Source organism: Scyliorhinus torazame, chromosome X, assembly GCF_047496885.1.
Source record: "Scyliorhinus torazame isolate Kashiwa2021f chromosome X, sScyTor2.1, whole genome shotgun sequence".
Lineage (NCBI taxonomy): Eukaryota > Metazoa > Chordata > Chondrichthyes > Carcharhiniformes > Scyliorhinidae > Scyliorhinus > Scyliorhinus torazame.
Genome location: NC_092738.1, coordinates 5,280,314 through 5,301,999, shown reverse-complemented (window position 1 = coordinate 5,301,999; position 21,686 = coordinate 5,280,314). Strand labels below are relative to the sequence as shown.

At 46.1% G+C, this 21,686-nt stretch overlaps 1 protein-coding gene across 4 annotated transcripts in view; it reads right to left on the bottom strand.

The window, feature by feature from the left end:
• Window positions 1–1,137, bottom strand: part of LOC140405375 (signal transducer and activator of transcription 5B-like) — a 304,409-nt gene extending 303,272 nt beyond the window's left edge. For 2 of the 4 annotated variants that reach the window (XM_072493699.1, XM_072493700.1), the window contains exon 1: window positions 908–1,137. The gene's annotated coding sequence lies outside the window, so the exon portion shown is untranslated. The remainder of the gene's footprint in view (window positions 1–907) is intronic. The other 2 variants (XM_072493697.1, XM_072493701.1) reach the window with 1 other exon arrangement.
• Window positions 1,138–21,686: the final 20,549 nt, after the last annotated feature.

Sequence of the window (21,686 nt, the reverse complement as noted above, 5' to 3'; positions counted from 1 at the left end):
AAATTCTATGACTATCTATGCTGGCCTCAGCAGTGACGCCAACACCGTGATGGGATTTTAAAAAAACATTATGCTCTTGTGTAATAAAATCAAATGGAATACGAGCATTTGCAGTTCCTTCCTCCTACAAGCACTATCATAAGCAGTCTGTAATCTGACTCTCTAGATTAGGCATTCCATGTCGGTTTGAATTGTTGTAGCTGGTCTCCTTCACAATCAACTCTGGATCATCAACCCGAAACATTAGCTGTTTCTCTCACCACAGATTGCTGTCTGGTCAGAGTTATTTTCTGCTTTTATTTCATAAAGTCCCATGTTTGCCTAATGATAGGTGCCCATCATGATTGGCATCTAGTACAACCAACAGGAATGGAAGAACAGCTCAATGGGCTGCTATTTGCCTCTTCACCCAATGATCAATCAGCAACATTTGTCTCTGGTGCCATTAGCCTCAACAGTAAAGAATATATTTTTTTAAAGAAACTAAAAAATGGTTTAACCCATATAACATGGAAAATACAAATCTTCCCCCGAAGTTATGCAACTATTTCGCAAACACGTCCATTTGGTTCGGTCTGCGGTAAACTTTCCAGAATTGCCTGGTTTGTTGGAAAACAAGTTTAGTTTTAAATGAAATGTTTTCTCCGTGCAAAGCGTGGCAGGCGGTTGCGACGAGCGAATTTACCCCCCCCCCCAAACCCCCAACCCCCCAAAAAAAAACAAAATAACGCGTTATCAAGATTTTAAAATTAGAAATATAAAAGTTTCTTTAACTTTCCTCATTTTTTTTTCCCCCTCGACTAACTATCCGATTCAGGGGTAGGGGGAATTGAGAAGATTTAAAACAAACTTAATCACTTCAGTCAAAATGAAAGTCCAATTGGTTCCAAGTTTGGCGCCGCTTTACCTCACACGAAAAGCACGGGCGAATTCGTTCCCATTTAATTCTTGCGGGTTTTATATTCTGCACTTTGGCAATGCGGCTTCTTCGGCGGAGACTCCTTTTAATTGTGAAGAAGGTGTTTTTGTTTTTCTCTTCGTGCCTGGGTTTCTGATTTGGAGACGAGCTGAAAGTGCGTCCGCTCGAGGCGAGCTTTCCGCTTGTGTGGCGCCAGTTCCTCCCCGTGCTGGATCTGCTGATTGGCTCAGCTTCCAGCAGCAACTCTTTAAAGAACACGCCACAGCTGGCAACAAGGCCACCTTTCTCCACCCACAACTCAGAAGGACGAAGGATTTTACCACACTCTTGTGGTCAAATGTTTTTACCACCCTGTGCATAGTCAAAGCTTCTCTCCCCCCCCCCAGGGTGGAAGAGTCAGGGGGCATCGGTATACGGTGCGAGGGGCAACGTTTAGAAATGTGCGAGGGACGGTGGCACAGTGGGTTAAGCATTGGTATCTCACGCCGCCGAGGTCCCAGGTTCGATCCCGGCACTGGGTCACTGTCCGTGTGGAGTTTGCACATTCTCCCCGTGTCTGCGTGGGTCTCGCCCCCACAACCCAAGCGGTTATTGGATAGGCACATGGAGCACACCGGAATGACTGGGAGTGGGATAGCTTGATCTTGGTTTCGGCCAAGGCTCGGCACAACATCTGTGCTGTACTGTTCTACGTCCTATGTGCAGGCTGGGTGGATTGGCCACGCTAAATTGCCCCTTAATTGGATAAAATGAATTGGGTACTCTAAATTTATTTATTTTTTTAAATACTTACACACAAGGCCTAAAATGGAAGATAATGAAGAGAAAAAGGATTCAATAGAAGTCATGGATTCACATATGGAAGGGGGGTTGTCAATTGTATCAACTGAGGTTGAATATATACATCTGAAGGACACTGAGTGAATGGTTACTTGAGCACATATAAAGAGATACTGTCTGATACACCTTAACTAAATAAAATTGTGGAGATCATCAATCACTCCAGTCCACCTACTGTTAATCAATTTCTGGTACAACCTTTGGAACGTCAAGATTGTGTTGGTTGCACATTCTGTTGCAATGTTTTGTGACAATTATTGCTCTGAAAGATTTTTTAAACACCATACCTTGCTCTGTTCTCAGAGATACGACTCTACAATTCATTTTATACTGTTGAAGGGACATGGATGATCAAGTGTTGAGAGAGTTTTGGGACACTGTTTATAGTCATGGTATTTAATGGTGATATTCAAGCCATGAAAATAGTTTTTGTTACATCTGGTATATTCTGCCTATTAATGAAGATTAGACTCCAACCTTCCTCAAGCAAGTAATTTCACAAACAATTAGGAACATTTCCCCTTCGCACGGCAGGTTAATGTTGGTATTGGTGTTTTAAGGCACTAGTATTAATTTTTAAAATATAGACATAACAAGAAGTCACATCAGGCCCTGCAATTACAATGTATAACTTACAATTATATAGCACATTTAACATAGAAAAAGGGAGATGGAATCAGTGGCAAAGGTACAAAGTGGCTTTTATTTCTCCATCACAAAGGCAAGTTGGAGATGGGGTGGTAGATTGCAAAGACAGAGGGATCGAAGATGGACTTTCTGGAGGAGGGTGTGATATGGCTGTTTTTGAGATGAAGGATACAGCGCCTACAGGGAGAGAACAACGTAAAAAATCAATGAAAAAAGTAAATAATATAAGTCATTTTATTTCTGATTTTGTTCTCCACATCACCTACTGATGTTGACTCTTGCTGAGATACAGTTCCACAAGCATTAGTATCCTTCAAGCATAAAAGGGTGGCACGGTGACACAGTGGTTAGCACTGCTGTCTCACAGCTCCAGGGACCCGGGTTCAATTCTGGCCTCAGGTGACTGTCTGTGTGGAGTTTGCACGTCCTCCCCGTGTGTGCGTGGGTTTCCTCCCACAGTCCGGTTTCCTCCCACAGTCCAAAAACGTGCAGGTTAGGTGGATTCGACATGCTAAATTGCCTCTTAGTGTCCCGGGATGTGCACGTTATGTGGGGTTACAGTGATAGGGTGTGGAATTGGGCCGAGGTAGGAAGCTCTTTCAGAGAGTTGGTGCGGACCCGATGGGCCGAATGGCCTCCTTCTGCACTGTCGAGATTCTAAGATTCTGTAAACAATGAAGTAGCTATTCAACCATGAAGGCCATCGCAGCTGAGTCCAATTTTTCTTCAAATGGACGTATATAACCTCCAGCAGGGATACCTGGATATTGATACTGTGCTGGACAGAGGTACAACTAAGTCTGCTTTTTTATTTTTTGGTATTACTTGAACCTTTGAAGATTGTGGGAGTTTGCTCTCTAGCCCCCTCTTGTGGTCAGATACATAACAACAAAATACATATATAACCCTGATACAAAAGTGCAAGTCAGGATCGCGACCTGCAGGTGAATCGCAGGCGGGTATGGGGATGGTCTCGGGGTTATCGGTTGCGGTGTTCCCGATCACAGGAAGAAGTGTGCAACGGCCAGGACCCGCTTTTAAAAATGCTGCCCGTGACTGGCTTTCAGAACGCAGGCCCCATCCGGCGCAGGCATGCCCCCTCAGCAGAGTGCAGGCCTAGAGCCCAGTGAGGTAGACTGGCTACTTCTGACATCAGTGCGCTGACCCAGGAGCAGATTTTTCTTTTTAAATCGATGGAGTCTTCCTGCCTGGAGAACAGGTCACGGGCCCCTTACATTGATGTCACGTGCTCTGGGCGCGAGAGAGATTCCTCCATTTTGTAGCTGCCAGCAGTGCTGGTGTGAGCTCCAGGGCCTCTGGTGAACAACCCAGGAAGAAGAAGCGGAAAACAGGAACAAAGCAGGAGCAGCATAAAAATGGGTCGGGCGGCGTGGGCCGCGAAGGTCGGCCGGCGTGGGTCGCGAAGGTCGGCCGGCGTGGGTCGCGAAGGTCGGCCGGCGTGGGTCGCGAAGGTCGGCCGGCGTGGGTCGCGAAGGTCGGCCGGCGTGGGTCCGAAGGTCGGCGGGCGTGGGTCCGAAGGTCGGCCGGCGTGGGTCCGAAGGATGGCTGGTTGGTAAAAATGGGTCCCAGGCAAAAAAGTTTGCAAAACACTACAAAAGTGGAATCATAAGGATGCTGGAAATCTGAGATAAAAAGAGGAAATTCTGCAAATACTCAGTAAGTCAGGAAGCACCTGCCGTGAGAGCAACAGAGTTAATATTTCAGGTCAATTACCTTTATCAGGTTCTGTGTTTAGTCTTTCCAGTATAGAGGAGATTGCATTGTGAGCAGAGAGTACGGTGAGCTAAATTGAAAGTAGAAGTGACTCATGGTTTCACCAGCAAGGAATATTTGATACCCTGGATAGTGGGAAGGAAGGAGGTGAGAGGCCAAATGTTGCATCCCCTGTGCTGGCAGGAAGATGCTATAGCTGGGAAGGTGTTGGCCGATCGCTTTGCAGGACACTGACTTTCAGTCTGCAGGTTTCTCCTCATTTTTATTCTTTGTCCCACTCCCACCTCTCTGACCTTGGCCTTCTACATTCCTTTGTAGTGAGTCCAGAAGAATCATTTAAGATCATGATCACTACCCCCCAGTATTTTGGACAGCAATGTTGGTAATGATTGTACCATATCACATTTACACCTCCTCAGGATCCATCTGTTGTTTCTTTATTTCTGCTATTACCGTCCCTTTTTGCTTCTTCTGTCATTTAATCACCCCTGCCTTCCACACCATTACAGACCTTCCCTTTAATTTTCCCCCTCTTTCCCCGTCTCTGCATTTCCTTAAATTAAAACTTGTTACATCTCTTCAGATTTTCCAGTTATTTTATTTTTATTTTAGAATACCCAATTCATTTTTTCCAATTAAGGGGCAATTTGGGGCGGCCAATCCACCTGCCCTGCACCTCTTTGGGTTGTGGGGGTGAAACCCACGCAGACACGGGGAGAATGTGCAAACTCCTCACGGACAGTGACCCAGGGCCGGGATCGAACCTGGGACCTCGGCGCCGTGAGGCAGCAGTGCTAACCACTGCACCACCATGCTGCCACCAGATTTTCCACTTCTAATGAATAGCCATCGACCTGAAATGTTAATTCTGTTTTCCTCTCTCTACAAATGATATTTCGCAGAATTTACAGTGCAGAAGGAGGCCATTCAGCCCATCGAGTCTGCACCGGCTCTTGGAAAGAGCTCCCTACTTAAGCCCACACCTCCACCCTATCCCCGTAACCCAGTAACCCCACCTAACCTTTATTTTGGACACTAAGGACAATTTATCATGGCCAATCCACCCAACCTGCACATCTTTAGACTGTGGGAGGAAACCGGAGCACCCGGAGGAAACCCACGCACACACGGGGAGGATGTGCAGACTCCGCACAGACAGTGACCCAAGCCGGAATCGAACCTGGGACCCTGGAGCTGTGAAGCCACAGTGCTAACCACTGTACTACCATGCCGCCCATGACATATAATCTAAAAATGGTAACCAGATGTATTGGTTTTGCTGGGACAGTCCCAACTTTTCATGAAATGTCCTGACAATTTGCTCCAAATCGTTCAAATGTCCCAGTATTTATCTTTTCCCTTTTAGGATAACCTTTAAATTATGCCAATGGGAACAAGGAGAAGATGTAGCAGGAATGGGAGGATACCCTGGGATGATTTCCAGCTAATTCCAGGGAATCACCTGGCCTTTACATAGGAACATAAGAACTCGGAGCAGGAGTCGGCCATCTGGCCCCTCGAGCCTGCTCCACCATTCAATGAGATCATGGCTGATCTTTGTGGACTCAGCTCCACTCTCCGGTCCGAACACCATAACCCTTAATCCCTTTATTCTTCAAAAAACTATCTATCTTTATCTTAAAAACATGTAATGAAGGAGCCTCTACTGCTTCACTGGGCAAGGAATTCCATAGATTCACAACCCTTTGGGTGAAGAAGTTCCTCCTAAACTCAGTCCTAAATCTACTTCCCCTTATTTTGAGGCTATGCCCCCTAATTCAGCTTTCACCCGCCAGTGGAAACAACCTGCCCGCATCTATCCTATCTATTCCTTTCATAATTTTATATGTTTCTATAAGATCCCCCCTCATCCTTCTGAATTCCAACGAGTACAGTCCCAGTCTACTCAACCTCCCCTCGTAATCCAACCCCTTCAGCTCTGGGATTAATCGAGTGAATCTCTTCTGCACACCCTCCAGCGCCAGTACGTCCTTTCTCAGGTAAGGAGATCAAAACTGAACACAATACTCCAGGTGTGGCGTCACTAACACCTTATACAATAGCAGCAGAACCTCCCTAGTCTTAAATTCCATCCCTCTAGCAATGAAGGACAAAATTCCATTCGCCTTCTTAATCACCTGTTGCACCTGAAATCCAACTTTTTGCGACTCATGCACTAGCACACCCAGGTCTCTCTGTACAGCAGCATGTTTTAATATTTTATCATTTAAATAATAATCCCTTTTGCTGTTATTCCTACCAAAATGGATAACCTGACATTTGTCAACATTGTATTCCATCTGCCAGACCCTAGCCCATTCACTTAGCCTATCCAAATCCCTCTGCAGACTTCCAGTATCCTCTGCACTTTTTGCTTTACCACTCATCTTAGTGTCGTCTGCAAACTTGGACACATTACCCTTGGTCCCCAACTCCAAATCATCTATGTAAATTGTGAACAGTTGTGGGCCCAACACTGATCCCTGAGGGACACCACTAGCTACTGATTGCTAACCAGAGAAACACCCATTAATCCCCACTCTTTGCTTTCTATTAATTAACCAATCCTCTATCCATGCTACTACTTTCCCCTTAATGCCATGCATCTTTATCTTATGCAGCAACCTTTTGTGTGGCACCTTGTCAAAGACTTTCTGGAAATCCAGATATACCACATCCATTGGCTCCCCGTTATCTACCGCACTGGTAATGTCCTCAAAAAATTCCACTAAATTAGTTAGGCACGACCTGCCCTTTATGAACCCATGCTGCGTCTGTCCAATGGGACATTTTCTATCCAGATGCCTCGCTATTTCTTCCTTGATGATAGATTCCAGCATCTTCCCTACTACTGAAGTTAAGCTCACTGGCCTATAATTACCCGCTTTCTGCCTACCTCCTTTTTAAACAGTAAAAACTTTGCTTCAGGAACTCTTGCAAGATTTAACCGGGCCACTCTCCAAACTCGGTGTTGACAGCATCGCTTAGCAACCATGAGCTCGCTGACGGTGCAGCTCCAGGTCAAAGTACTCAATGAGGGGGCTGGATGGAAAGCAGCTCAGTACAACATTGGAGTGGGGCACGATCACACTGACTCTCATACCCTCTTAATGTCAAATTCAATATTACTGCGGGATGGTCAACGTGTCCACATTTTGATTCTTTAAAATAAGGGGCAGCCTAAATATCAACAACAAATCAATTTACTGAATGTAAACAGTGGCAAAAAAAGCCACAAAGCTGATTATGAAACAGTTTAACTCAATATACAGAATGAATCAAATGTGCAACATTGCATGAACATTTTGTATACCAAAGCCTGGCTGTATCAATCTGTATCATTACAGCCTCTAACAGGATGGGGGCTCAGAAAAATTGACAAGCTGAGATATAAAACAAATGAAAGTGACCTCCTGACCTGCACCCAGATTAAACCCAAAGGTATTTGCCTGTAAAACATAGCCCTTTGTTGTTTGATTTGTTGATTCCCAAATTTCTTTCTCCGTCAGTCTGGCCTCAATAAAAGTCGAGATGGATTTGCAAGTAAAAAGAAGTTATTTTATTCAGCTTGCAAGCTACCCAGTCCACAGTGATACAGATAACATGTTGCTTTCTGCAGACCCGGGAACTAAGTGAAGGTCCCAGACAAAGAGATCAGTACTCATACATTCAAATGGCATCAAGTTTCACATACTCGACACCCATAGGTCATCCTATGTCCCTCCTGACTTGTTTGATCTATTCTGATTGGCTCACTTCCAATCCCTTTCTCCGGCCCCTACCAATGCAGCATCACTCTCATAGACACACCTCTTCCTGCTTTTTTCATGCAGTCTCAAATCCCTTTGTCTCTACCTGCGAGAATCAAAGTGGCTTATTTCTACATTACATTAACTGATATCTCTAAAGTAACTATTTTATATCACATTCGTCAGATTTGTGTGGTTTCAATCAACACGTATTTGAACCCCCAATGCCACCTGGGCACGCTGGCAGTGCCATGCAGGTGCCAACCTGACACTTCCAGGATTCCCTGTTAGCTCTGCCAGACTGGAAGTGCCAAGGTACCCAGGCGGCATCTTGCCCATGCCCGGGATCGGGTGCCCTGCCCTAATGAGGTGGGGTGCGGGGGGGGGGGTGCTCGAGGACACCCTCATTGGTAAGTTGAGGCAATGGCAAGGTCCGGAGGCCAAGGTGGGGGGTTCAGAGATCAGGGCGGCATTTAAAAATGGCATCCCGATATCTTCCTGCATTGGCAAGCTGAGCTCGTTCGTGCAGGAAATGGGACTAAGTGAGGCCTCAGACTCCTTGCCAAGGCCCGGAAATGAAGCAGAGTCCCGTTTAGTAGCGGGTCATTCCTGGCACTGCCAGCACCGGGAAACACCCAGCTAAACGTATCTGACACGGCACTCTGTTTCATTCCCGTTAAATTGCTCAAAGGAGAATGCTTCCAATCCGTATGACTCTTCATGGTCTGAAAAAGAGTGATACGGAATCAATGTTAATTGTTTCTCTCTTCACAAACACTGCCAGACTTGCTGAGGTTGTCTAGCATTTTCTGTTTGCATTCCAGATTTCCCAGCATTTGCAGTATTTTGCTGCTGTCTCCTCCACACATGAAGAATGGTTGCTTGGCTGCGACACTGGAAGTCACTCAGCAAGATGTCAGTGCCATCAGTAGAAGAGCTCTAGAGAAAGTGTGAGCCAGGGAGGGGGCAGGGAGTTGATGGTCTTTTCTACAAATTGCTAAAATATAAGAAACATTCAATTAACAGATACAACTCATTAATGTTGTATCCAAGTCCAGCACACCAGCATTCTTCAAAAGTAAATTAACTATTGGTTCTAACCAGGACATTGATCTTGACTCTTGTGCAAGCATCAGAATCTGATTAATCACCATTCTATGTTTAGATTGGCAGTGTCTGAAATACCGTCATTCATAGAGGACATATTGTTCCTTATTAAACTTAGTGTGGCTACGTTGTTGGTTGATTAATGTGCAAGGTCACAATTGGGCCATTCAGCCCTTAGAACCTGTTTTACCATTGTTGCTCTTTTCAATGTTGGAATACTGTCCCATCAGCGTCGCCAATAATGTTGCCAATCGGCACCGGAGACACCAATAATGTTGCCAAATTAACTAGATATGGCAATTATTAATGATGATATTGCTTTTCAGAGTCGCCAGGTATCAAATGATACCACCACAAGGCTTTACCGGATATCGATCAAAGACCAAACAACCAGTTAGTCAGTTCAAGTTCAAAGATAGTTTATTTATACACAAGGATTACTTCGACATGCGACATAAAACACTACAAGTTAAACTAAACCTAACAACTACAACAACCTGTACTTAACTTCAGGGCAACCGGCTCTGTGCAGATGAACAAGGACTTTGTCCGGATCTTGCGTGGCTGGGTGGAAGAAGTGGCTCTGTTTCTGCTGGGCTCATCCGTCTGGTAGCGATCGTTGGTCTTGAACTTGTCTTCTGGTCGTAATGCTACACTTGGTTTTAGGCATAGGCCAGGGCCAAGAGAGACCGAGCACATGGCTGTGCCTCTTTTGATCCCTCTGGGATTTCGCACTCTTTGGGGCGGTCCTTAGCTTTGGACCCAATAATTCGGCAGGCTTCGATCACTGCCTTCGATTTTGGCCAATAAAGGGGCGGGTACCTTGATGGCTGGGCGTGTCCTGAGCGGTCATTGACCTTGGCTGTTTGGGCTTTCTTAGCAAAGGGAGTGGCGCCGGTTAGTCTGCATCTGTATCGGTTACCTGAGTACAGTCCTTTTGTTCTGGGGAAATGGGCCATTAGAATGCAAACGAGTGAGGGTTTCGATCGGGTCTGGCTACCTGGGTTGCAAATACACACACACAAACTCGGCGTGTGTCGGAGTCCTGGGTTGGCCATAATTCCCATGGTCCTTTGCAGGTGGCCATCTGAGATGGCTACACCATTCAATTAGATCACGGCTGATTTGCTTATTAACCTTGGTTCACTGGAGGTTTCAAAGTATGCTGCCAAAGACATTAAAATATTTTTATAAAGTAATTAATCATCTATTCATTTTGCTGAAAACAGTAGTTACACAGAAGTGACTCATTCACAGCTATTAGACATCTAGCTTTACTTCCCGGGACCGGAGTGATTCAGCAAACCCGTTGCACGGAGAGGGAATCTCCCTGCCCCCCTGCCTTCGCCCACACTTAATTGCCTCCTTTTTGTTGTCTGAAAGTGGCAACTTATGCTGAAATGCAATGGTTCAGTCTTATCCCACTTAGTGAAATTACTCACTAAAATATCAGGACAAAACCCAACATCTTTCAAGCAAAGGAGTAGAATTGAAGACACCATTTTGATTTGCATTTTGTTCAAATTTGAGGCATCAAATCTCAAAGAAATGTAGAAGATAGGAGCAGGAGGAGGCCATTCGGCCCTTCGAGCCTGCTCCGCCATTCATTATGATCATGGATGATCAGCCAACTCAGTAACCTTTTCCTGCTTTCCCCCCATATCCTTTGACCCCCTTCACCCCAACAGCTATATCGAGCTGCTTCTTGAAAACATGCAATGTTTTGGCCTCAACTACTTCGTGTGGTAGCGAATTCCACAGGCCGACCGCTCTCCGGGTGAAGAGATTTCTCATCTCTGTCCTAAATGGTTTACCCTGAATCCTCAGACTGTGACCCTTGGCTCTGGACACCCCCCACCATGGGGAACGTCTTCCCTGCATCTACCCATAGAATCCCGACAGTGCAGAAGGAGGCCATTTGGCCCTTCGAGTCTGCACCGACCCTCTGAAAGAACACTCTACCTAGGCCCACTCCCCCACCCTATCCTTGTAACCCTATCTAACCTTTATGCACTAAGTGGCAATTTAGCACGGCCAATCCACCTACCCTGTCTAATCCTGTTTGAATTTTATATGTTTCTATGAGATCGCTAACCGATTCAATCTCTCCTCGTACGTCAGTCCCGCCATCCCTGGAATCAGTCTGGTAAACCTTCGCTGCACTCCCTCGAGAGCAAGAACATCCTTCCTCAGAGAAGGAGACCAAAACTGCCCACAATACTCCAGGTGTGGCCTCACCAAGGCCCTGTATAATTGCAGCAAGACATCCCTGCTCCTGTACTCGAATCCTCTCGCAATGAAGGCCAACATACCATTAGCCTTCTTTACTGCCTGCTGCACCTGCATGCTTACCTTCAGCGAAAGCAGTACGAGGACACCCAGCTCTCATTGCACACCCTCTATGCTACCATGGGCAGCACGGTAGCACAGTGGATAGCACTGTGGCTTCACAGCACCAGGGTCCCAGGTTCGATTCCCCGCTGGGACACTGTCTGTGCGGTGTCTGCACGTTCTCCCCGTGTCTGCGTGGGTTTCCTCCGGGTGCTCCGGTTTCCTCCCACAGTCCAAAGACGTGCAGGTTAGGTGGATTGGCCGTGATAAATTGCCCTTCGTGACCAAAAAGGTTAGGAAGGTTTATTGGGTTAGGGAGATAGGGTGGAAGTGAGGACTTAAGTGGGTCGGTGCAGACTCGATGGGCCGAATGGCCTCCTTCTGCACTGTGTGGTCTATGCTCTCTCTCTCAATCTATAGCCATTCAGATAATAATTAGTCTTTCTTCCTGTTTTTGCAACCAAAAACAGGATAACCTCACATTTCGCCACATTATACTGCATCTGCCATGCATTTGCCAATCGCTCAATGTGTCTAAATCACACTGAAGCATCTCTGAGTCATCCTCACAGCTCACCCTCCCACCCAGCTTTGTGTCATCTGCAAATTTGGGGATATTACATTTGTTCCCTCATTTAAATCATTAATATACATTGTGAATAGCTGGGGTCCGAGCACCAATCACTGCGGTACCTCAGTCGTCCCTGCCTGCCATTGTGAAAAACTACTCTTTGTTTCCTGTCTGCCAATCAGTTTTCTATCCATCTCTATACACTATCCCTAAGCCCATGTGCTTTAATTTTACACACTAATCTCTTATGCGGGACTTTGTCAAACGCCTTCTGAAAGTCCAAATATACCACATCCACTGGCTCCCCCTCATCAACTCTACTAGTTACATCCTCGAAGAATTCTAGTAGATTTGTCCAGTATGATTTCCCCTTCATAAATCCATGCTGACTCTGTCCGATCCTGCCATTGTTTTCTAAGTGCTCTGCTATTAAATCTTTTATAATTAACTCGAGCATTTTCCCCACTACCGACGTCAGGCTGGCTGGTCTATAATTCCCTGTTTTCTCTCTACTTCCCTTTTTAAACAGTGCAGTTACATTAGCTACCCTCCAATCTGTGGGAACTCTTCGAGGGTCTATAGAATCCTGGGAGATGACCACCAATACATCCAGTATTTCTAGAGCCACTTCCCTAAGCACTCTGGGATGTAGATTATCAGGACCTGGAGATTTATCCGCCTTCAATCCCATCAATTTCCCCAACATGAGTTGGTGTTTTTTTAAACTTAAAGTCTTGCATTTCTCAGGTGCATTTCATGACCTCAGTACATCCCAAAGCATTTAGCAGGCATTTTTGAAGCACCATTATTGTTGTAAAGTAGGAAACATGGTAATCAAAATTCATGCAGCAAAAACACACAAAAAACAATGTGATAATCATATAGGTTGGTGAAAAAGGCATACGGGACACTTGCCTTTATCAATTGGGGCACAGATTACAAAAGCAGGGAGATCATGTAGGAGTTGGAAAGAACTTTTTTAATAATCTTTATTATTGTCACAAGTAGGCTTACATTAACACTGCAATGAAGTTACTGTGAAAAGCCCCCAGTCACCACACTCTGGGTGAGGTCACAGCTGGAGCACTGTGTGCAATTCTGGTCGCCACATTATAAGAAGGATGTGATTGCACTGGAGTTTGACATTGCATCTGAAAAAAAGCACCTCTGACAGTATTGCACCGGGAGTGAGACCCTGAATGATGTCCTTGAATTGGCAGCACAGTGGTTAGCACTGTCGCCTCACAGCGCCAGGGTCCCAGGTTCGATTCCCAGCTTGGGTCGCTGTCTGTGCGGAGTCGGAATGTTCTCCCCGTGTCTGCGTGGGTTTGCTCCGGGTTCCTCCCACAAGTCATAGAATCATAGAATTTACAGTGCAGAAGGAGGCCATTCGGCCCATCGAGTCTGCACCGGCTCTTGGCAAGAGCACCCTACCCAAGCCCACACCTCCACCCTATCTCCAGAACCCAGTAACCCCACCCAACACTAAGGGCCATTTTGGGCACTAAGGGCAATTGCCAATCCATGTAACCTGCATATGTTTGGACTGTGGGAGGAAACCGGAGCACCCGGAGGAAACCCACGCACACAAGGGGAGGACGTGCAGACTCCGCACAGACAGTGACCCAAGCCGGGAATCAAACCTGGGACCCTGGAGCTGTGAAGCAACTGTGCTAACCACTGTGCTACCGTGCTGCCCGAAAGACATGCTGGTTAGGGAATTGGACATTCTGAATTCTCCCTCTGTGACCCGAACAGGCGCCGGAATGTGGCGACTAGGGGCTTTTCACAGTAACCTCATTGCAGTGTTAATGTGAGCCTACTTGTGACACTAATAAAGACTATTATTATCTCTGGAGTGGGACTTTAACCGGCAAACCTCTGCCTTCCAGAATAGAGTACCAGCCACTCATCCTTGGCTGCAATAATCGCATTCCTGCTCCTTTATTTCACAAAGGTTCAGCTTGTTTCTGCAACCGCCAGTCATCCACTTCTAAGACATCAATCAGTTGAATAGGAGTGACTGACACAGGAATGTCACCCAGTACAAACCGTGGGCGGGATCTTCTGTGTCGCTGTCGGGTCATTTCTCAGAAAGTTGAGGCTGATTTACTGTAAAGCTGCGCATGTTTCCGGGACTTGCCAGAAAAGTAACCGCTGACAAAAGGTGGAAAATGTGAATCGACGCGATATTGCGGCTACGCAAAAAAGCCAGACATTGCACCCAGCGGCACACCGCAATATTAAACAAACAAAAGGACTCCTGGACACCATCCGAGTTTGCAGCGAGAAATTTGCATGACCTATTAAACTTTGATACGTTATCTTTATTGCTCCTGAATTAGACAGTGCCAGTATCAACGCTTCGAGGCATTTGGTTCTTGATCAAATTTACAAACTGGAGCATTTTACTCACCAACAAATCCAAAAATGAAACTGACAAGAGGAATGATTTGACAAAACTTGATGTTACCTGCAGACAGTAATCCACTCCTGCTCGCCCAGTGTGTCAAAGCACACATTCTGGTGTTCAGTTTAAACGATAGTGGTGTTTTTAATGGGTAATTTCTCCTATTCGGTTCTTGGTTTATGGTTGATCTCAACCAGGGTATAATGACTGGGCCATGAAAAGAATGGAGTGATGGTAAACAACATTTCTCAAACCCAGGGGCAACATCCAATGATCCTTGTACAAAGTGCACATTTGTAAAGGTTCTGGCAGATGAGTTAATGCACTATGCTTTCAAATCCAGGCCAGACTGGGAAAAGAAAATGATTCTCTTGTTGTGGATCAGGCTCCTCTGAGGGGGGATAGTTTCAACCCAGCAGTGTGGCCCCCTGACAGAATGAACCTCTCTGAATTGGGTACTAATTACTAACCTCACTGAATGTCCTTTTGCCAATTTGATTTGAATAAACTGTTGCTGTTAAAAGAGTGACACGATAAAAAAAGAGTTGGTGTCGACTACGTTTAGGAGATGGCAGCTTTGTGACAACTGTCTTGGGTTTGCAATGCCAGTGGTAAACCAACTCTCCAACCACACTTATCAGGAAATTGTGGTTATGCTAATTTAATGGGACACAATTGGCAATTAATGGGGGAGATGGTGGCATCATGATTTCATAGATTTCATAGAATTTACAGTGCAGAAGGAGGCCATTCGGCCCATCGAGTCTGCACTGGCTCCTGGAAAGAGCACCCTACCCAAGCCCACATCTGCACCCTATCCCCATAACCCAGTAACCCCACCCAACACCAAGGGCAATTTAGGACACTAAGGGCAATTTATCACGGCCAATCCACCCAACCTGCACATCTTTGGACTGTGGGAGGAAACCGGAGCACCCGGAGGAAATCCACACACACACACGGGGAGGATGCGCAGACTCCGCACAGACAGTGACCCAAGCCGGGAATCGAACCTGGGACCCTGGAGCTGTGAAGCAATTGTGCTATCCACAATGCTACCGTGCTGCCCCTAAATATTGTCACAGGACTAGTAATCCAGGATAGGGGCCCAAGCTGATGTTCTGGGGACCAGGGTTCACATCTCACTGTGGCAAATGGTGGAATTTGAATTCGATTAATAAAAATCTGGAATTGAAAGCTCATCTCAGTAATTTTCACGGTTGCTGATTGTTCTAAAAACCCATCCGGTTCCTTTAGGGAGCGAAATGAAGTGAAAATGAAAATCGCTTATTGTCACAAGTAGGCTTCAAATGAAGTTACTGTGAAAAGCCCCTAGTCGCCACATTCCGGCGCCTGTTCGGGGAGGCTGGTACGGGGATTGAACCCACGCTGCTGGCCTTGTTCTGCTTTAGAAACAAGCTGTGCTAAACCAGCCTTTGTCAGGCTATCCTTACCTGGCCTGACCTACACGTGACTCCAGACCCACAGCAATGTGGCTGACTCTTAACTGCCCTCTGTAATCACGTGGCCAGCCACTCAGATCAAGGGTAATTAGGGAGGGGCAACAAACACTGGGTTAACCAGCTACACCCACATTCCATGAAAAATAATTTTAAAAAACAATTGTTCATCATGCACCGATAGCAGCATCAAACTAATCTTTATTATTGTCACAAGTAGGCTTACATTAACACTGCAATGAAGTTACTGTGAAAAGCCCCTAGTTGCCACATTCCCGGCGCCTGTTCGGGTACACAGAGGGAGAATTCAGAATGTCCAATTCACCTAACAGCACGTCTTTTGGGACTTGTGGGCGGAAACCGGAGCACCCGGAGGAAACCCACGCAGACACGGGGAGAACGTGCAGACTCCGCACAGACAGTGACCCAGCGGGGAATCGAACCTGGGACACTGGCGCTGTGAAGCAACAGTGCTAACCAGTGTGCTACATTGCCGCCCACTAGAGGATTGAATAGAGCAGAGGTAGAGTCCAACACGTGCAAACAATAAGTGCACTCATTTTCAATCTCCCTCCATGACTGATGAAAAATGCTGGGTGTTATGCTGGGGCATAGTGATACATATTAGACAAGTGTTTGATCAGTGTCTTTTTTATTCTTTGTTATTTTTTGATGACAGCTTTGTTGCGGATCCCTAGATGCCCTTCAGAAGGTGGTGGTGAGCTGCCTTCTTGAACCGCTGCAGTCAGTGTGGTGTAGGTGCACCCATAGGGAGTTCCAGGATTTTGACCCAGCGACAGTGAAGGAACAGTGTTTTAGTCCCATGTCAGGATGGTTTGCAATTTGGAGGGGAACTTGCAGGTTGGTGGTGTTCCCATGCATCCGCCCCTTGTCCTTCTAGGTGGTAGAGTTCACAGATTTGGGAAGTACTATTGAAGGAGGCTTGGCGAGTCTCTGCAGTGCACCTTGTTACTCTGTCGCAAACCCATGCTGTATCTTGTTAGGAATTTGGAAAATTAATGAGGTTAACAGTGAACTTGAGATGAAAACAAAATAACAGACCAGCAACAAGACTAGCAGGCATCCAGAGGAATGGTGAGATGCAATTTGACCGAGACCTCAAACCCAGCATCAAGCCCATGGTGTACAGAGCAGCCGAGGTCCCCGCCCTGTATGCATCAGAAACATGGCCAATATACAGCAGACACCCCAAATCCTTGGCGAGATATCACCATGTTGCCTCCACAAAATCCTGCAAATTCACTGGCAGGACAGGCATACCAACATGAGCATCCTCTCCCAGGCCAATATCCCCAGTATTGAGACACTGGTCACGCTCGACCAGCTGCAATGGGCGGGTCACATTACCCGCATGGCTGACACAAGTCTCCCAAAACAAGTGCTGTATTCTGAACTCTGCAATGGCAAATGACCATTAGAAGGGCAGAGGAAACGCTACAAGGACACTCTAAAAGCCTCCCTAAATAAATGCAACATCCCCATCGACACGTGGGAATTGGTTGCCTTAGAACGCACAAACTGGAGAAGAAGCATCCGCAAAGGTGCCAATCACCTTGAGTTCACAGGGTGGAGCATGCAGAGGCCTAGCATAAACAGCGGAAGGAGAGCGCGGAATCCAAAGCGTCCCACCCACTAACCTCATCAAACACCACCTACCAAACCTGTGGCAGAGTCTGCGGATCCAGGATCGGACTATTCAACCACTGCAGAACCCACCTCCCCGGAGTGGAAGCAAGTCATCCTTAACGCTGAGGGACTGCCCAGAGAAGAATGTGATGCAGTTTTCCCGGTAACAAGATTAGCGGGTGTCTAGAGACATTGAGGTGCAAATGGCCACATCAGAAACCTTGTTTACCAGAGATCAGTGGGGCCATACAACTGATAAATTCTAAAAGCAAGGAATTTGAGAGATGTAAACAGCTGAATCCACAAGGTGGGATATCAAAGAAACTGAACAGTATAACTGCCAGCACCCTCATTGGGTAAGCAGGCTATTTATCCATCCGACAGTCAGACAGGCCAGTTCCATCTATGATCCAAACCACAGAGGCCTGTTCCAGCTAACATTGGGAGCCACGGTGGATTGCAGATATTCTCCTCCAAAAGACACCGTTTTGTGTTTTCGCTGAACCAGGAAGAGACATTTTCCCAGACTTGGTCACCGAAGCGGTATTGAGCAGTAACTATTAGCTGGATTTGACCAACAGAGTTACTAAAATTGGGTGTTATTTTTATTAGCAAATTTGACTTCAATTAATGTTCTCTTTATTAATTATTTACACAATGACAGGACTGGTTGCTCACTGGGTTGTACATTGTCCCTCACATTATTCCAAACAAATATACACCACCAACAACCAGTGTTTCAAGTTAATCTTGGGGGCTTTGAGACACCCTCGCAGCTACACCAGCGGGAATCTTAACAAAATTGGGGGCTCTTGGCCAGGATTTTAAGAAGAATTATTCCTTTTGGGTGAAGGGAATGTGTGACTTTTTAAATGTAACGAGCGTGAGGAACACGTGGAACCAAGTGAGAACGTGTTATTTACAATCAAGAGACTGCAAAGATGGCTCCTGCTCTAGCCCAGGCTTATTTGGAAATAGACAATATAACCGGAGCAAATTTGAAAACTGTACCTAAAGCAAAATTGATGGAATTTGAATTAGGTTTATCTACAGGGAGATGAAAGCTGGAGTAATTGAAAGCATAGCAACCCATTTAAAAATACAAGTGGCAACAGACAGACCCAATATTTGGAGAAGTGGGGAAATTGATTTAGCCAGAATTCAATTCCAAAGAGAAATAGAAATGAACAAATTAGAAATGCAAGAGAGAGAGAGCTTTTCAAAGGGAAGTGGCAATGCAGAAGTTAGCAATGGCAGAAAGAGAAAGGGATCAAGAACAACGAAGAGTTCATCACAGGAATAGGCCCTTCGGCCCTCCAAGCCTGCGTGGATCTCGATGCCTTTCTGAACTAAAACCTTCTACACTTGGGGACCATATCCCACTATCATAGAATTTACAGTGCAGAACGAGGCCATTCGGCCCATCGAGTCTGCACCGGCTCTTGGAAAGAGCACCCTACCCAAGGTCAACACCGCCACCCTATCCCCATAACCCAGTAACCCCACCCAGCACTAAGGACAATTTTGGACACTAAGGGCAATTTATCATGGCCAATCCACCTAACCTGCACATCTTTGGACTGTGGAGGAAACCGGAGCACCCGGAGGAAACCCACGCACACACGGGGAGGATGTGCAGACTCCGCACAGACAGTGACCCAAGCCGGAATCGAACCTGGGACCCTGGAGCTGTGAAGCAATTGTGCTATCCACAATGCTACCGTGCTGCCGAATCCTATTCCCATCCTATTCATGTATTTGTCAAGATGCCCCTTAAATGTCACTATCGTCCCTGCTTCCACCACCTCCTCCGGCAGTGAGTTCCAGGCACCCACTACCCTCTTGTGTAAAAAACTTGCCTCGTACATCTACTCTAAACCTTGCCCCTCGCACCTTAAACCTATGCCCCCTAGTAATTGACCCCCCTACCCTGGGGAAAAACCTCTGACTATCCACTCTGTCTATGCCCCTCATAATTTTGTAGACCTCGATCAGGTCGCCCAATAACCTCCTTCACTCCAGTGAAAACAATTTGAGGGTTTATCCAACCTCTCCTCATAGCTAATTCCCTCCAGACCAGGCAACATCCTGGTTAACCTTTTGTACCCTCCACATCCTTCTGGTAGTGTGGTGACCAGAATTGTACGCAATATTGCAAATGTGCCCTAATTAAGGTTCTATACAGCTGCAGCATGACTTGCCAATTTGTATACTCAATGTCCCGACTGATGAAGGCAAGCATGTCGTCTTCTTGACTACGTTGTCCACCTGCGTTGCCACTTTGTGATCTGTGGACCTGTAAACTCAGGTCCCTTTGCCGGTCAATACTCCTTAGGGTTCTGCCATTTGCTGTATAATTTCCACCTGTATTAGACGTTCCAAAATGCATTACCTCACATTTGTCCGGATTAAACTCCATCTGCCATTTCTCCGCCCATGTCTCCAATCGATTTATCCTGCTGTATCCTCTGACAGTCCTCATCGCTATCCGCAACTCCATCAATCTTTGTGTCGTCCGCAAACTTATTAATCAGACCCACTATATTTTCCTCCAAATCATTTATACATTCTACGAGCAACAAAGGTCCCAGAACTGATCCCTGTGGAACACCACTAGTTACAGCCTTCCATTCAGAAACACACCCTTCCACTGCTACCCTCTGTCTTCTATGGCCTAACCAGTTCTGTATCCATCTTGCCAGCTCACCCCTGATCCTTTTGCACCAGTCTGCCATGAGGGACCTCGTCAAAGACCTTACTGAAGTCCATGTAGATAACATCAACTGCCCTAACCTCATCAATCATCTTTGTCACTTCCTCAAAAAACTCGATCATGTTAATGAGAAATGATCTCCCCTTCACAAAACCATGCTACCTATCGCTAATAAGTCCATTTGTTTCCAAATGTGAGTAAATCCAGTTCCTAAGAATCTTTTCCAATAATTTTCTTAACACTAGATAAAGAGAGAGAACATCAAGTTAAAATGCAGCGACTTGCAGCCAGGACAACAGAGCTGGCTAAGGAAGAAAGTAGTTGTAGACATGAACCTAGTGGGGCGATTTTTAGGTTTGTACAGACACTTCCAAAATTTGATGAAAGGGAGGCTGAGGCATTTTTTAAAGTTTTAGATAAAATAGCTGAACAGGTGAAATGGTCACAGAATATTTGGACACTGCTCTTACAAAGTAAACTTGTAGGTAGGGCTGGTGAAATCTATGTGTCTTTGTCAGAGAGGTCTGGGGAATATGAGACGGTGAAGAGAGCTGTACGGAGTGCTTATGAGTTAGTACCAGAGGCTTCTAGACAAAAGTTTTGAAATATGAAAACAGTCTGGACAGACTTGTATTGAATTTGGAAGGGTTAAACAAAGTAATTTTGATAGGTGGGGGAGAGAATTAAACATGGAAGAAACCCAGGAGGCCCTCAGAGAAGTAATTCTGGGGCGGCACGGTGGTGCAATGGATAGCACTGCTGCCTCATGGTGCTGAGGACCAGGGTTCGATCCCGGCCCCGCGTCACTGTCCGTGTGGAGTTTTTACATTCCCCACGTGTCTGCATGGGTTTTGCCCCCACAACCCAAAGATGTGCAGGGTAGGTGGATTGGCCGCGCTAAATTCCCCTTAATTGGGAAAAAAAGAATTGGGCACTAGAACAAAGAACATAAAACATTACAGCGCAGTACAGGCCCTTCGGCCCTCCATGTTGCGCAGACCTGTGAAACCACGACTGTTACAGGCAGGGCATTCCACGCCCTTACTAATCTCTGAGTAAAGAACCTACCTCTGACATCTATCTGTCTGATATCTATCTCCCCTCAATTTAAAGGTATGTCCCCTCGTGCTAGACATCACCATCCGAGGAAAAAGGCTCTCACTGTCCACCCTATCTAATCCTTTGATCATCTTGTATGCCTCAATTAAGTCACCTCTTAACCTTCTTCTCTCAACGAAAACAGCCTCAAGCCTTTCCTCATAGGATCTTCCCTCCATTCCAGGCATCATTCTGGTAAATCTCCTCTGCACCCTTTCCAATGCTTCCACAGCCTTCCTATAATGCGGCGACCAGAATTGCACGCAATACTCCAAATGCGGCCGCACCAGAGTTTTGTACAGCTGCAACATGACCTCATGGCTCCGAAACTCAATCCCTCTACCAATAAAAGCTAACACACCGTACGCCTTCTTAACAACCCTCTCAACCTGGGTGGCAACTTTCAGGGATCTATGTACATGGACACCGAGATCTCTCTGCTCATCCACGCTGCCAAGA